General features: G+C 46.9%; 1 protein-coding gene and 1 pseudogene across 4 annotated transcripts in view; one reads left to right on the top strand and one right to left on the bottom strand.

The window, feature by feature from the left end:
- Positions 1-16,056, bottom strand: part of agbl4 (AGBL carboxypeptidase 4) — a 1,656,729-nt gene that overhangs the window by 1,097,463 nt on the left and 543,210 nt on the right. The window lies entirely within an intron of this gene.
- LOC139268345 (sorting nexin-18-like) lies at positions 2,252-3,653 on the top strand (annotated as a pseudogene).

Below are 16,056 nucleotides of genomic sequence, written 5' to 3'. Positions count from 1 at the left end.
ACACTAAACTGGGTGGCAATATGAGCCGTGAGGAGGAGGCTAAGAGGCTGCAGGGTGACTTGGACAGGTTAGGTGAGTGGGCAAAAGCATGGCAGATCAATATAATGTGGATAAATGTGAGGTTATCCACTTTGGGGGCAAAAACACGAAGGCAGAATATTATCTGAATGGCAGCAGATTAGGAAAAGGGGATGTGCAACAAGACCTGGGTGTCATGGTTCATCAGTCATTGAAAGTTGGCATGCAGGTACAGCAGGTGGTTAGCTAGAGGATTTGAGTATAGGAGCAGGGAGGTCTTACTGCAGTTGTACAGGGTATTGGTGAGACCTCACCTGGAATATTGTGTTCAGTTTTGGTCTCCTAATCTGGGGAAGGCCGTTCTTGCTATTGAGGGAGTGCAGCGAAGGTTCACCAGACTGATTCCAGGGATGGCAGGACTGACATATGAGGAGAGACTGGATCAACTGGGCCTTTATACACTGGAGTTTAGAAGGCTGAGAGGGGATCTCATAGAAACATATAAGATTCTGACGGGACTGGATAGGTTAGATGCGGGAAGAATGTTCCCGATGTTGGGAAACTCCAGAACCAGGGGACATAGTCTTAGGATAAGGGGTAGGCCATTTAGGACCGAGATGAGGAGAAACGTCTTCACTCAGAGTGTTGTTAACCTGTGGAATTCCCTGACGCAGAGAGTTGTTGATGCCAGTTCATTGGATATACTCAAGAGGGAGTTAGATATGGCCCTTACGGCTAAAGGGTTCAAGGGGTATAGAGAGAAAGCAGGAAAGGGGTACTGAGGGAATCATCAGCCATGATCTTATTGAATGGTGGTGCAGGCTTGAAGGGCCGAATGGCCTACTCCTGCACCTATTTTCTATGTTTCGATGTTTCTATGAAATACTGACAGCCCTAGCTAATAGCAGAAGGGAGATGATGGCAAATGATGGGGTGGCAGGGATAATCCCTTCAATGACCTTGTTTGAGAGTGAAGGTTTGGTAGAGGCACTTTCCCCTTTTATCTGCCCCATGCCAGTTATCTTTTTCTCAATAAGAGTCTTCCGATTAAATTTTTGAGAAATATTAAATAACACAATTTCATTTTCAATACCAAACAAGATTTATGTTTGTTTTATAAATCAATAGCATCTAATGTACTAAATGCTTGGTCATTTATGTACAAGTTTGACTTGTCAGTGTGAATAAAAGATTTATAGATTAACTAAGCAGAGAATAATCTCTCAGATACCAAAATTGCACCAGTGTTATATGACAGGCAAGTTGTAAACCTAATTCATATATGACCTGGAACTGCCATTAATGAGAGAAAATCACTGAAACAGATATTCAACTTGCTATAAGGGCGTAAGACTGGTATTACAGATCAGCTGCCTGTTACAGAAACCGTCAGATTTTTCATGTTCCTTCAAATCAAGTTTTATGCCCAACTGAAAATTTAGACATTTGATTAACTAGATTCAAACTTTAGCAGTACTGACTGGGAGTACTAATTTAGATTATTTTCAAAATCCATAAGTTATTATCATCATTAAACACCTTTAGTGTAATAGTTCAAAACTTATCTACTGAGTAAAATTCTGAAACGTGCAGCATATTATCATTGCCAGCATTTAGACTATGCTCGCCTTTAAACTTTATCAAAAACTTCTGAAATTTACATGTTGACCCCATATGGCCTCATAATTAAAAGTATTTTTCTTTATTATTATCAATATTATCATCTTTATGATTTAACACATGGAGAACCATCTTCAAATCAAGGGATGTCTTCTGTGAACTGTTCACGCACATTTTAAGAGGAATTTTAACTTCGGTAGGGTGCAGCCCATCTGCCCAGGAGTCTCCTTGGGAGATCTAGTTGACCCTTATTTACATCTCACCAGCCAGCTGCCCACCCAAAACAGGTATAGAGGCAGACAACCAACTGCCAGCAGGCAAAGATCGGGCGGCCCGGAGGCCAACTGCTGGACAGCGGCGTAACTAGAGGATGTGGGCTCCAATGCAAACATAGATTTTTTTAAAATCACAGAATGACAGGGAAAAATGCAGCCGGCCAGGGAAGACCCCGCGCAGCTTCCCCTCGAGGGGGTCCGGAGGGCCGAAGAGGGAGTTCGGGGTCTGGGGAAGCCGGTGTGAAGGGGAGTGGGACTGGTGTGAGGGAGGGTTTATGGGGTGGGAAGTTACCATGGGGTCCGGGAACGGAGCTGAGCCGAGTGTGGATGGTAGGACGATGACACTCCAGGCTCGGGCTCTGTACGATTTCCAGAGCAAGAATGTGGGCGAGATCTCGGTGCGGGAAGATGAGGTGCTGACCGTGTACAGCGAGCACAACATCGAGGGCTGGCTGAAGGGGGCCAACAGCCCGTGACCAGAGGGGCCTCTTCCCGGCCTCGTACGTGCAGATCCTGCAGGCAGGTAGCAGGGGGGCGACGCTACGCCCGGTGTCGGTACCGATGCCTCCGAGCACTCCGCCTCCCCCTATGCCAACGTGCCGACCGGCGGCTACGACAGCCCGGCAGCACCGCCTCAGCCTCAGCCCACCAGCGGCTTCCCCCTGCCGGCCTGTCTGCCGCCAGCACCTTCTGCCCCCCGCCTCTCGCCCAAATGGGCGGCGACCGCAGCGGCCTCGGGGGGCTGGTCCTGGTGGGGCTGCAGCACCAGGCGTCGGGCAGCGGCGATGATGACGACTGGGATGATAACTCAACGGTAGAAGACGAGCCACTGTCCAGGGGCGGCAGGAGAGGGGGAGGTGGCGGCTGCAGTGGGTTCTTGGATTTCGTCGGGACGGGCCGTTATCAAGTGAGCACAGGGGCCGGCAGCCAGAATGTCGGGGGGTCAGTGTCCTCTTCCTCCTCAGCCGCTGCCTCCTCCTCCAAGAGCATGGCCACGGTCAGCAGGAATTTCAACCGCTTCTCCACCTTCGTCAAGTCGGGTGGCGAGGCGTTCATCCTGGGTGAGGCGGCCGGCTTCATCAAGGACGGCGACAAGATCTGCATGGCGGCCGGCCCGCATGGCCCCGAGTGGCAGGAGAACTCTTACCCATTCACCTGCTCCATCGACGAGCCCATCAAGCAGACCAAGTTCAAGGGCATCAAGAGCTACATCTTGTACCGCCTGGTGCCCAGCCACATCCAATGGCCGACTGGCTGCATGGCCGGTTGGTGGAGAAATTCCCCATCATCTCGGTGCCCTCCATCCCCGAGAAGCAAGCTACCGGCCGCTTCGAGAAGGACTTCATCTCCAAGCGGAAGAAAGGGCTGACCCTGTTGATGAACCACATGACGAGCCACACGGTGCTGGCTCGCTGCGACGCCTTCCAGCACTTCCTCACCTGCAATGACAAGAAGGCTTGGAAGCAGGGCAAGAGGAAAGCCGAGAAGGACGACATGGTGGGGGGCAACTTCTTCCTGACGCTCAGCACTCCGCAGAGCCCCCTCAACCTGCAGGAGGTGGAGAGCAGGGTCGATGGGTTCAAAACTTTCACCAAGAGGATGAATGAGAGCGTTTCCCAGCTGAGCCACACCACCAACGAGTTCGCGAGGAAGCAGGTGGTGGGCCCCCTTCAGGCGAGGGCCCCAATGCCACTGCATTGGCTGCATTGGCGTAGTTATGCCACTGCTGCCGGAACATAGGTAAGTCAGGGTGGTGGGGGGGGTTGGTGGTACAATGGCGGGGGTTGGTTCAGCAATGTCGAACTGGTTGGAAGGAGAGGACCTCGTGGCAGAAAAGATGACTTGAGGAGCACTCCTGCTCCTTCTGGCCCCACAAAGATGAGCTTAAAACTTACCGTTTAAGCCATCCGCTTCTTCCCTGACAGGTTTATTGAACAGAGCATCCTGCTCAGTTCATCGTTAAAATGCCATTGTGTCCTATGTACGTCAGAGAAATGGTAAATTCAATTTGTTCATGTGGAGACGTCTGGTTTCAACTTCTGGCGTCCCTTGTCCTTTACTAGTAGTAATTTCATGCAACAAAACCAGGATTGAGATTTTGTGAGGTGTAACCGAGTCTTTGAAGCAAAAAATATTTGCATGAACCACGCCGTTGGCCATCATAGGATTAAAAAACATATTCTCGTGAAAGCTGGCCATGATAATAAGTTAAGTGGTGGAAATAAAGACCAGAGCGAGGATTTTGATTTAAGAAAAGCAACTAAACCCACGTGAAGTTTCCGAATGTGCCCTAACACACACAGTGCACAGTGCAGAGATCACAATCACACTAGGCCTTATGGTAAGTGTCATGTACTTCACCATCTTGCAATGACAATAGTTATGTAACTATAACTCATGCACACTATACCTGTACCCTTGAAATGCACACCCTGACCACAGGGGGTGAGCTTGCGGGAGACAATCCTCACCTGGGTTGTCAGGTATAAAATGGGAGGTCCCACCTAGGGTCAGCACTCTTTGGTCCTGGGAATAAAGTGAAGGTCATAGAGTGACCGTGTCTGATATATACATGCATCATGTGAGTTTGTAACAAGGTGCAGAGACACTAAAGTAAGGATGTTGGATGTACCAGGGCTTCCATTTGTTGAAGACAATTCCCTTTAACAGAGAGATGTCATTCCTGCTGCCAGGCATCAGCATACGCCAGATACAAAACCCGATTTGCATACACGAGTGAGGGTCCAGCCTGAAGCCGGCAAGTTCCTTGGCTACCAGCAAAAACATCAGAGTTAAACCGGCTGCAGGACAGGTATGGGGCGGCAAATAGAGGTACTCAATTTTAACTCCCGCTCCACCCAGATCTGCTAGGCGGAGCGGGTTAAAATTTGGGGGGCTGGATTTTTGGCTTTGATGTTTTTGGGGCGATAATAGCGACGGGGCGATAAAGTTTGCGCCCGGGAAAAGTTTGTGCCTCAGTAAGTCAGTTTGGGCAACTGGGCCCTGCATCAGGGGCCGCAGCACTAAGGGAGTCGTTGTACACTTCTCTTAGGGCGTTAGGATGGGAAACTCCAGAGCTAAAGAGCCAGCCCGGGAGCACACCGAGAGACACCTGGGAGGAGAAAAAAACCTAAAAAACCCCACAAAAACATTCTCAAATATTGCCTATGTCACCACAACACGAATCGCAAAATAAATTTAAAGAAAAAACAATCACACTTATCTTAGGAGTCCATTACTTACCTCGCCGCTCTCGGCATTGCTGGACCACCTTGTTTTCCTAGTCAGTACGAGGTCCGCTTTGGGGCGTACGGGTCGGGCAATCATCCAAACTCACGGCGGTTTTGCAACCAGGGGCGTTGCACACCAGGCGCAGTTCTTCCAGGCGGCGCTGCTCAGCACTGCCACTAAACCGGACCCGAGAATCGCTACGGGGCACTGGAGGCTTACCGCTGCCATTGCCACCGCTCCGGGGTGAAAAACAGAGCGGAGAGGAGCCGAAAATCCGCCCACAGCTGTTTATTGTCTGATCATTTAAATTTTAACATAATTTTAATGATTTATGTGTTACCCTTTTAATTACTTTGTCCTTTGTATTCGTGAAGAGCTTACAATCTAATGGACTTTATTTCTGACATAAGAATATAAGAAATAGGAGCATTCAATAAGATCATGGCTGATCTTTGACCTCAACTCCTTTCCTGCCCTATCCCATATCCCCATATCCCTTCATTCTCTTAGTATCCAAAAATCTATTGATCTCAGTCTTGAATGAGTGAATAACCACAGCCCTTTGGGGTAGAGAATTCCAAAATTTCACAACACTCTGGGTGAAGAAATTTCTCTTCATCTCAGTCTTAAATGGCCAACCGCTTATGACCCCTAGTTCTAGACTCTCCAGCCAGGGGAAACAGCCTCTCAGCATCTATCCTGTCAAGCCCCTTCAGAATGTTATATGTTTCAATGAGATCACATCTCATTCTTCTAAACTCCAGAGAGTATAGCCCCAATCTCTCCTCATAGAACAAACCTCCCATCCCAAGAATCAATCTAGTGAATCTCCATTGCACTCCACTAAGGCAAGTATCTCCTTCTTTAGGTAAGGAGACCAAAACTGTACACAGTACTCCAGGTGTGGTCTCACCAAAGCCCTATGTAATTGCAGTAAGATGTCCTTACTCTTATATACCAACCCCCTTGCAATAAAGGCTAACAAGAGGTCTATACCTGAAAGATAAACCAATCATTTATTGCTCTTTACAAATGCTGACAGGACTGATGTGTATTTCTAGTAATTTCTGTTTTCTATTTTAGTTTCCAGAATTGGAGCTTTTTCTTTTTATCTCTGCAGGACAACAATATGACTTACTGAATAATACATGTTAATTATCATGTAACCTTTTAGTAACAAAACTTTACTGCAAACCTTTTGTTGAAATAACTTATTCCCTGATCTCAGATGAGCTTTTACAATCAAAATATCAGTAAGATGGCATTTTAATAAAATCTGTTTTGTCTTTCCCAGGAGTTTGCACTGTTTGTGGTCAACTGTAAAAAGTTAAAATGTAATTCATGTTTTTGTTGTGTGAGAACCACATGCGGTATGCAAGAATAATTCCCTGTTGGTTAAGAATTGTCAAAAAATTCTAAAGTATTTACCTGTTTGTTGCACATAAAACATGTTTAATGTTTTAAAATTTATATAGAGAAAGAAAAAGGTTTCTCAAGATGTAACTTTGCCACAATGCTTCTAAACAAACATTCTTATGGATGTTTACTGGTGCAATTACTTCACATCTAAAATGGAATACTTTTTAAAACATTTATAGAATATAGTTCCTTCAAAGCAAATATAAAACTAAAATAGTGAGTTTGATGAAAAAAGTTCTAGGCTAAGGTAGACACAATGGGGTAGAAATTGGCATACTTTTCTAAGTAAACTGGGTGCAAAGCATACCAATTTAGCAGTGGGAAGGTTTGCGCCTAATCTGCGCAGGTGTTTTAGCCCACTGCTAAATTTGTGGGGCCATATTTTTATGCATCCCGGGCGGACACCTAAAACAGGCATTAGGCCCCTTAAATAAGTAATTTGGGAGCCTAACACCTGCAGAAGCACCTCATCTAGAAATTAGTCAGCAATGAGCAGGGCAGGCGTCAAACCTGACATGCTCAGCAATCTTAAGCAGCCCTGTCAGGGTCAGCCATCCAAGGATAGTTTTTTTTTATAGAATCATAAAATAGTACAACAGAGAAGGAGGCCATTTAGTGCATCGAGTCTGCGCCAACTTGTTGGAAGACCAATCTAGTTAATCCCAGCCCCCGCTCTTTATCCATGTCCCTGAAATTTATTCTCCTTCAAATATTTATCCAATTCCCTTTTGAAAATGACTATAGGTTCTGTCATGTATTCAACCAGCATTGTAACCCATGTATCAATCGGGTGTCACTCCAAGACCAGTACCCGCTTCCAAGGGCGGAGGACCTCTTTGCGACGCTATCCGGTGGCAAACTTTTCTCAAAATTGGACCTGACCTCAGCTTACATGACCCAAGAGCTGGCGAGTGAGTCGAAGAAGCTGACCACCATCACGACACACAAGGGGTTGTTTGAGTACAACAGATGTCCGTTTGAGATTCCCTCGGCCGCCGCGATCTTCCAACGAAATATGGAAAGCCTCCTCAAGTCGATTCCAGGGACGGTGGTTTTTCAGGACGACATCCTCAACACGGGTTACGATACTGAAGATCACCTCCACAACCTGGAGGAGGTGCTACGCAGATTGGACTGGGTAGGGCTGCGACTGAAAAAGGCGAAGTGCGTCTTCCTAGCTCCAGAGGTAGAATTCCTGGGGATGAGGGTAGCAGCAGACGGGATCAGCCCTACTGCGTCCAAGACGGAAGCGATCCAGAGAGCACCCAGACCCTGTAACACGATGGAGCTGCATTCGTTCCTGGGGCTCCTGAACTATTTTGGTAACTTTCTTCCCAAATTGAGCACGCTGCTAGAGCCGCTACACGTGCTCCAACACAAAGATCGCGAATGGGTTTGGGGGGACAGCCAGGAAAGGGCTTTTAATAGAGCACGCAATTTGTTATGTTCCAACAATCTGTTAACGCTATATGACCCATGTAAGAAACTTGTGTTAACGTGCGATGCGTCGTTCGATGGTGTCGGGTGTGTGTTGCATCATATCAATATCAAGGGTCAGTTACAGCCGGTAGCTTATGCCTCCAGAAGTATGTCCCAGGCAGAAAGGGGCTGTGGGATGGTAGGAAAGGAGGCGCTCGCATGTGTATATGCGGTAAAGAAAATGCACCAGTACCTGTTTGGCAGGAAATTTGAGCTGGAGACAGATCACAAACCCCTAACGTACCTTTTGGCCGACAACAAGGCCATAAATGCAAACGCATCGGCCTGCATACAGAGGTGGGCACTCACGTTAGCCGCCTATGACTACACAATTCGGCACAGACCAGGCACCGAAAACTGCGCCGATGCACTCAGCAGGCTCCCACTAGCCACCACTGAGGGGGCTACCGAGCTTGCTGCTGAGATGGTCATGGCTGTTGAAGCTTTCGGAAGTGAAGGCTCACCCGTGACAGCCCATCAGATTAAAGTCTGGACAAACAGAGACCCGCTATTGTCTCTAGTCAAGAAATGTGTCCTGAATGGGGACTGGACAGCCACGTACAGGGCATGCCCTGAGGAATTTAAACCATTTCACAGGCGCAGGGATGAACTCTCGATTCAGGCCGATTGCCTACTGTGGGGAAACTGCATAGTCATGCCCCAGATGGCAGAGAGGTGTTCATCAGAGAACTCCACAATCAGCACCCGGGCATTGTCATGATGAAGGCAATTGCCAGGTCACACGTTTGGTGGCCAGGGATAGACGCAGATCTGGAACTTTGTGTTCGCAGGTGCAACACGTGTGCCCAGCTGGACCATGCGCCCAGGGAAGCCCCCCTTAGCCCATGGCCATGGCCCGCCAAGCCTTGGTCACACATCCAGGTCACACATCCATGTGGACTACGCAGGTCCTTTCATGGGAAAAATGTTTTTGGTTGTAGTAGATGCCTACTCCAAATGGATCGAGTGTGACATTTTAAATTCAAGCACATCCTCTGCCACGGTCGAAAGTCTACGGGCAATGTTCGCCGCCCACGGTCTACCGGATGTCTTGGTCAGTGACAATGGCCCGTGCTTCACAAGTACTGAATTCCAGGACTTCATGGCAGGCAATGGAATTAACCATGTCAGAACGGCACCATTCAAGCCGGCCTCAAACAGCCAGGCAGAACGAGCAGTACAGATAATCAAACAGGGGATGCTCAGAATCCAAGGGGGTTCCCTACAATGCCGCTTATCACGCCTCCTGTTGGCCTATAGACCCCGACCACACTTACTCACAGGGGTTCCACCCGCAGAGCTGCTTATGAAAAGGACGCTCAAAACCCGGCTATCCCTTATACACCCCACCATGAAAGAAATTGTTGAGAGCAGGCGCCAGTCACAATATGACTACCATGACAGGAATGCGAGGGCGTGATGTATTGATGTAAATGATCCTGTTTTTGTCCTCAACTCCGCTGCAGGGCCAAAATGGCTCGCAGGCACTGTGATTGCCAAAGAGGGAAATAGGATTCTGGTAGTTAAACTTACCAATGGACAAATCTGCCGCAAACACGTGGATCAAACAAAAAGGAGGTTCAGCAACCCCATAGAAGAAGCAGAGGAAAAACACGATGTAGAGTTCACTCCACCACAGGTGACCGAACACCGGAACCAAAGGGAGGAGAGCCCAATCACTGTGGGCAGTCTGGATAGGCCTGAGGCACCGCAAACAGCAGACACTCAGGCCAGCGCCCAACAACCGGAGCCCCAACTCAGGCGCTCTACAAGGGAGCGTAAACCACCAGAGAGACTCAACCTGTGATCCCAATAAGACTTTAGGGTGAGGTGATGTCATGTATTCAACCAGCATTGTAACCCATGTGTAATCTGACCTAAGTTGTACACTGTGAGAACAATGGCCACTAGGTGGGAGACACTCCAAACCTGGACCTTCAGGTATAAAAGGGGAAGCTCCACCCACCTTCATCACTTGAATGCTAAGGAATAAAGGACGGGTCACAGACTGACCTTCTCTCAAGCATGGGCCTCGTGTGCATTTATACTGTGTAGTAAGGACGTATCAGGTTCAGCATAACTTCCTGGCTTTTGTACACGATGGGCTCGAAATTGGAACCTTTAGCGCCGGCTGTCAAGGCCGGTTTTGAAGAAACAATGGCGGCCGCCGCACTTTCGGCCACTTCCATGCCGTCATATTGGGCAGGTCAGCAGCACTGCCATTGCCTCCGCTCGCCTTGTCTAGATTTTAATAATCAAGTGTGTGACCTCAATCAGCCACCACTGAGCGACTTTGGACATCACTGCTCCTTTTACTGTGGTCTCCAAAGCATGCCCGTGTGTGCCACCGTTGCCAGCACATAGAGTGGGAGAAAGCGACGGAGATATAGATCTCCGCCAAAGTCTTCAATAACTATGCAGAGTATGTCCAGTCCGTGAGATTGCTTATGCTCATTGCTGCAGAAACACGTCAGCAGATTGAATGTGTATTCTATACATGTTACATGCTGGCACTCAACTGGAGCAAGTCAGTGAGTTCTGGCACGTAATCTGTACAGAACAGCATATGGTTACAAATGGGGGACTTGTACTGCATCTAAAGGCCTGATCCATTACTGTCGGTCAGATATGTAATGCAAGACACAGGGGCTGGATTTTAGGCTTTTCGGTTTTCGGGGCGGGAAGGTTACTGGCCGGGAATAGTTTGCACTTTGGTAAGGAAGTTTCAGCATCTGGGCTCTGCGTCAGGGGGTGCAGCATGAAGGAAGGCATTGTACACCTTTTATGGCACAAGGATGGGAAACTCGCAAACTAAACTGCTGGGCTGTGTGCGCTCTGAGAGAGGCCGGAGGTGGGGGGCAGGGGCAACTTAAAAAAACCCCGCATAAACATTCCCAAAACATTGCCCACGCCACCACAATACAAATCACTAAAAGAATTAGAAGAACAAACACTCACACTTACCTTTGGAGTACTTATATTCCTCTGCGCCGCCGGCTATGCTGGACCGCACTGATTTCCCAGGCGGTCATTGCATACGCTCTTCCGGGCGGACGGATTGGGCAAAAATCTAAAGTACTGCCGGTGTCGCAACAAGAGGTGTTGCACATTCGACGCAGCTCTTCCCGGCAGTGCTACTCAGCGCTGCCGCAAAATGGGACTGGAGGATCGCGACGGGGCGCAGGAGACCTGAACGCCATCTTTCATGCCGCTCCGGGGCAAAGCCCGGAGCGCAAAAGACCGGAAAATCCAGCCCATACACTTGTACACCAGATTTTCAAATCTTACTTATAAGTGCTTGCAGTTGTGTCAGTAAACTGGAAATTAAATGATATTTGGGCTTTGTAAATGTTTACTATTATTGTTCCAAACGTCCGTATTGAATATGCATCCTGTTCCTCTGAAGTAACATTTTCAGTTAAAGAAGATCTAATAATTTTTTCCTGTTTCTGAAGGAATTTGTACATCTGCATTTACTCATATTGATATTCAGGTGTTCTGGATATCCAATAAACTTTTCACATCACTTGGTCTTTTGAGAGATCACCTATGCCAGCTCTGACTTCCAGTATTGTACACAAATCTCCCAATTCCAGTGCACCATTGCCCTTTCCAATTAACCCAGATTCTTTCCAGAGAGATAAACTCCTAAAAAGACTTGCAGTGAAAAGCTTCTGTAACAAAGCTTATTCACTATGTTTGTGTATTAAAAGAATAGGTTACTTTTATTTATTTTTCTAGGAAGTAGGATCGGAAATATTGGTTGCATTCTTTAAAATATGACAGTTAGTGTATTTTAAGGCTTTGATTTATCTTGCATATCCTCTCTGTCAACCTATAAAATAAGAGAAACATAAAAAGAAACATTGCACTTCACTTTCTAAATCGTGATTTCCTGAGTACACCGCACAGATATATTAGTCCCAACTTTTGGCCTCCTCTGATCTTACCGCCTAAAAGAGCGCGTTGCATGAGAGGTCGGGCATTGTGCTCATTCAAATTGGCAAACAGCGCTCTTTTTATGGGTGGCCGTGAACCTTGGCTCGCAGTGGCACCACCCATTTTTGTGCTTCATTGAATTTCTAGGACTATGCATTTATTTATAAAGCCCAGGATCCCATATGCTTTATTAACCTGTCCTGCCACCTTCAAAGATTTGTGCACAAAAACCCCACGTCTCTCTGTTCTTGCAATCCCTTTAAAATTGTACCATTTAGCTCGTTTTGTTTCCTCAGTCTTCCTTCCAAAATGTATCACATCACATTTTTCTGCATTGAATTTCATCTGCCATGAGTCTGCCCATTCCACCAGCTTGTCTATGTCCTCTTGAAGTCTATTAATATCTTCCTCACTGTTCACTACATTTCCAAGTTTTGTGTCATCTGCAAATTTTAAAATTGTGAAATTGTGCCTTGTAACATAGAAACATAGAAACATAAAAAATAGGTGCAGGAGCAGGCCATTCGGCCCTTCAAGCTTGCACCACCATTCAATAAGATCATGGCTGATCATTCACCTCAGTGCCCCTTTCCTGCTTTCTCTCCATACCCCTTGATCCCTTTAGCCATAAGGGCCATATCCAACTCCCTCTTGAATATATCTAACAAACTGGCATCAACAACTCTCTGCGGTAGAGAATTCCACAGGTTAACAATTCTCTGAGTGAAGAAGTTTCTCCTCATCTCGGTCCTAAATGGCTTACCCCTTATCCTTAGACTGTGACTCCTGGGTCTGGACTTCCCCAACATCGGGAACATTCTTCCTGTATCTAACCTGTCCAGTCCCGTCAGAATTTTATATGTTTCTATGAGATCCCCTCTCATCCTTCTAAACTCCAGTGAATACAGGCCCAGTCGATCCAGTCTCTCCTCATATGTCAGTCCTGCCATCCATGGAATCAGTCTGGTAAACCTCCGCTGCACTCCCTCAATTGCAAGAACATCTTTCTTCAGATTAGGAGACCAAAACTGAACACAATATTCCAGGTGAGGCCTCACCAAGGCCCTGTACAACTGCAGTAAGACCTCCCTGCTCCTATACTCAAATCCCCGAACTATGAAGGCCAACATGCCATTTGCCTTCTTCACCGCCTGCTGTACCTGCATGCCAACTTTCAATGACTGATGTACCATGACACACAGGTCTCATTGCACCTCCCCTTTTTCTAATTTGCTGCCATTCAGATAATATTCTGCCTTCATTTTTTGTCACCAAAGTGGATAACCTCACATTTATCCACATTATACTGCATCTGCCATGCATTTGCCCACTCACCTAACCTGTTCAAGTCACCCTGTAACCCCAAGAGCTAGACTTTCCATTATTGTGCAGAACACCCAAAAATGGGCATTATTTTCAGCTTTGGGGTTTATTATGGGTTTTGAGATCGCTGGATTATCGGCCATTTTCAAAACCCCTAGATTCCATTTTATAAAATGAGCGTTAGCGGGAGCGATGTGAAATGGGTGTTAGCGGTATTTTTTTGCCCATCTGCAGTAAAATGTCATCGTCCATAGCAACGCCATGGCAACGGTCTTTTCCTGCGTTTCAGGAGATCAGGGGTCATCAATGCATGCGCAAAAGAGGAGAGAGAGAGCGAGAGAGAGCAGAGAGGAGGCGAAAGCGTGTGTGGGTGTGTTATCTGGTTGTTTGGCTGTTGTGGGAGGTAGGAAAGATATTTTGCAGGAGTAAGAAGAATTGAGAGGACTATTTATTTTATTTGCACCGAGATTTGGGGAAAACATTTTTTTATTTACATGGAAGGCATGGAAGAGGCGAGACAGCACGATGTGGAGGGAGAGGAGGCTGGTGAGAGCAGTGAAGTAGGAGAGGAAGTCGAAGTGGGAGGACGAAAACAAGCTTGGAGATTCTGCGACGATGCGAATGCTGCCTTCCTGCAGGAGGTGGAGTCACACTGGGGTCAATTGACCCGGGGTGGGTGTGGGAAGCCCACCCCGAAGGTTTACCAGAAAGATTGGGCCAGCATAGCTGAGGTGGTCTCATTGGTGACGCACGAGATGCATGAGGGCAACCAGTGCCGCAAGTGCTGGAACGACATTGTCGGATCCACCAGAGTAAGTTTTACATTTATTTACATTTCCTTATATATTTACATAATTGGAGTAGTAAGTGTAATGAGTGAATAAATTCAGATCTGATGTACTGCACTTAGACCGGGAATGTTTAAATCAAAGCCTACGTTTAAGGTGTACGTGTTTAGGTTAATAATGATAATAATTATTATAACATCTGTCGGTTATGTGTTGTACACTGAGAGGACAGATATACCGTTTTGGGTACTGTTTGGGGAGATGACTTATCAGGGGAAGGCAGCAGCAGCCAAGTTCATGGCACTATGGGTGGCTCTGCTGCACAGGAGGACAGGAAAAAGAATGGGAGAGCTATAGTGATAGGGGATTCGATTGTAAGGGGAATAGATAGGCATTTCTGCAGCCACAATTGAGACTCCAGGATGGTATGTGCCTCCCTGGTGCAAGGGTCAAGGATGTCTCGGAGCGGCTGCAGCGCATGGTGGAGGGGAGGGTGAACAGCCAGCTGTCAAGGTACATATAGGTACCAACGATATAGGTAAAAAATGGGATGAGGTCCTACAAGCTGAGTTTAGGGAGCTAGGAGTTAAATTAAAGAGTAGGACCTCAAAGGTAGTAATTTCAGGATTGCTACCAGCACCACGTGCTAGTCAGAGTAGAAATCGCAGGATAGTTAAGATGAATACATGGCTTGAGCAGTGGTGCAGCAGGGAGGGATTCAAATTCCTGGAACATTCGAACCGGTTCTGGAGGAGGTGGGACCAGTAGAAACTGGACGGTCTGCACCTGGGCAGGACCGGAACCAATGTCCTGGGGGGAGTGTTTGCTAGTGCTGTTGGGGAGGTGTTAAACTAATATGGCAGGGGGATGGGAACCTATGCAGGGAGAGAGAGGGAAGTAAAATGGGGGCAGAAGCAAAAGATAGAAAGAAAAAAAGTAAAAGTGGAGGGCAGAGAAACCCAGGCAAAAATCAAAAAGGGCCACATTACACCAAAATTCTCAAGGGACAAAGTGTGTTAAAAAGAAAAGCCTGAAGGCTCTGTACCTCAATGCGAGGAGTATTCGTAATAAGGTGGACGAATTAACTGCGCAGGCAGCTATTAACGAATATGATATAATTGGCACCACGGAGACATGGCTCCAGGGTGACCAAGGCTGAAAACTCAACATCCAGAGGTATTCAACATTCAGGAAGGATAGACAGAAAGAAAAAGGAGGTGGGGTAGCATTGCTGGTTAAAGAGGAAATTAACGCAATAGTAACAAAGGACATTAGCTTGGATGATATGGAATCTGTAAGGGTAGAGCTGCAGAATACCAAAGGGCAGAAAACGCTAGTGGGAGTTGTGTACAGATCACCAAACAGTAGTAGTGAGGTTGGGGACAGCATCAAACAAGAAATTAGGGATACGTGCAATAAAGGTACAGCAGTTATCATGGGCGACTTTAATCTACATATAGATTGGGCTAACCAAACTGGTAGCAATATGGTGGAGGAGGATTTCCTGGAGTGTATTAGGGATGGTTTTCCAGACCAATATGTCGAGGAACCAACGAGAGGGCTGGCCATCCTAGATTGGGTGATGTGTAATGAGAAAGGACTTATTATCAATCTTGTTGTGCGAGGCCCCTTGGGGAAGAGTGACCATAATATGGTAGAATTCTTTATTAAGATGGAGAGTGATACAGTTAATTCAGAGACTAGGGTCCTGAACTTAAGGAAAGGTAACTTCGATGGTATGAGACATGAATTGGCTAGAATAGACTGGCGAATGATACTTAAAGGATTGACGGTGGATCGGCAATGGCAAACATTTAAAGATCACATGGATGAACTTCAACAATTGTACATCCCTGTCTGGAGTAAAAATAAAACGAGGAAGGTGGCTTAACCGTGGCTAACAAGGGGAATTAGGGATAGTGTTAAATCCAAGGAAGAGGCATATAAATTGGCCAGGAAAAGCA

The sequence above is a fragment of the Pristiophorus japonicus genome, chromosome 8, assembly GCF_044704955.1.
Source record: "Pristiophorus japonicus isolate sPriJap1 chromosome 8, sPriJap1.hap1, whole genome shotgun sequence".
Taxonomy (NCBI): domain Eukaryota; kingdom Metazoa; phylum Chordata; class Chondrichthyes; family Pristiophoridae; genus Pristiophorus; species Pristiophorus japonicus.
Note: the sequence above shows the minus strand (reverse complement) of the source record. Positions and strands in the feature narration are given on the sequence as shown.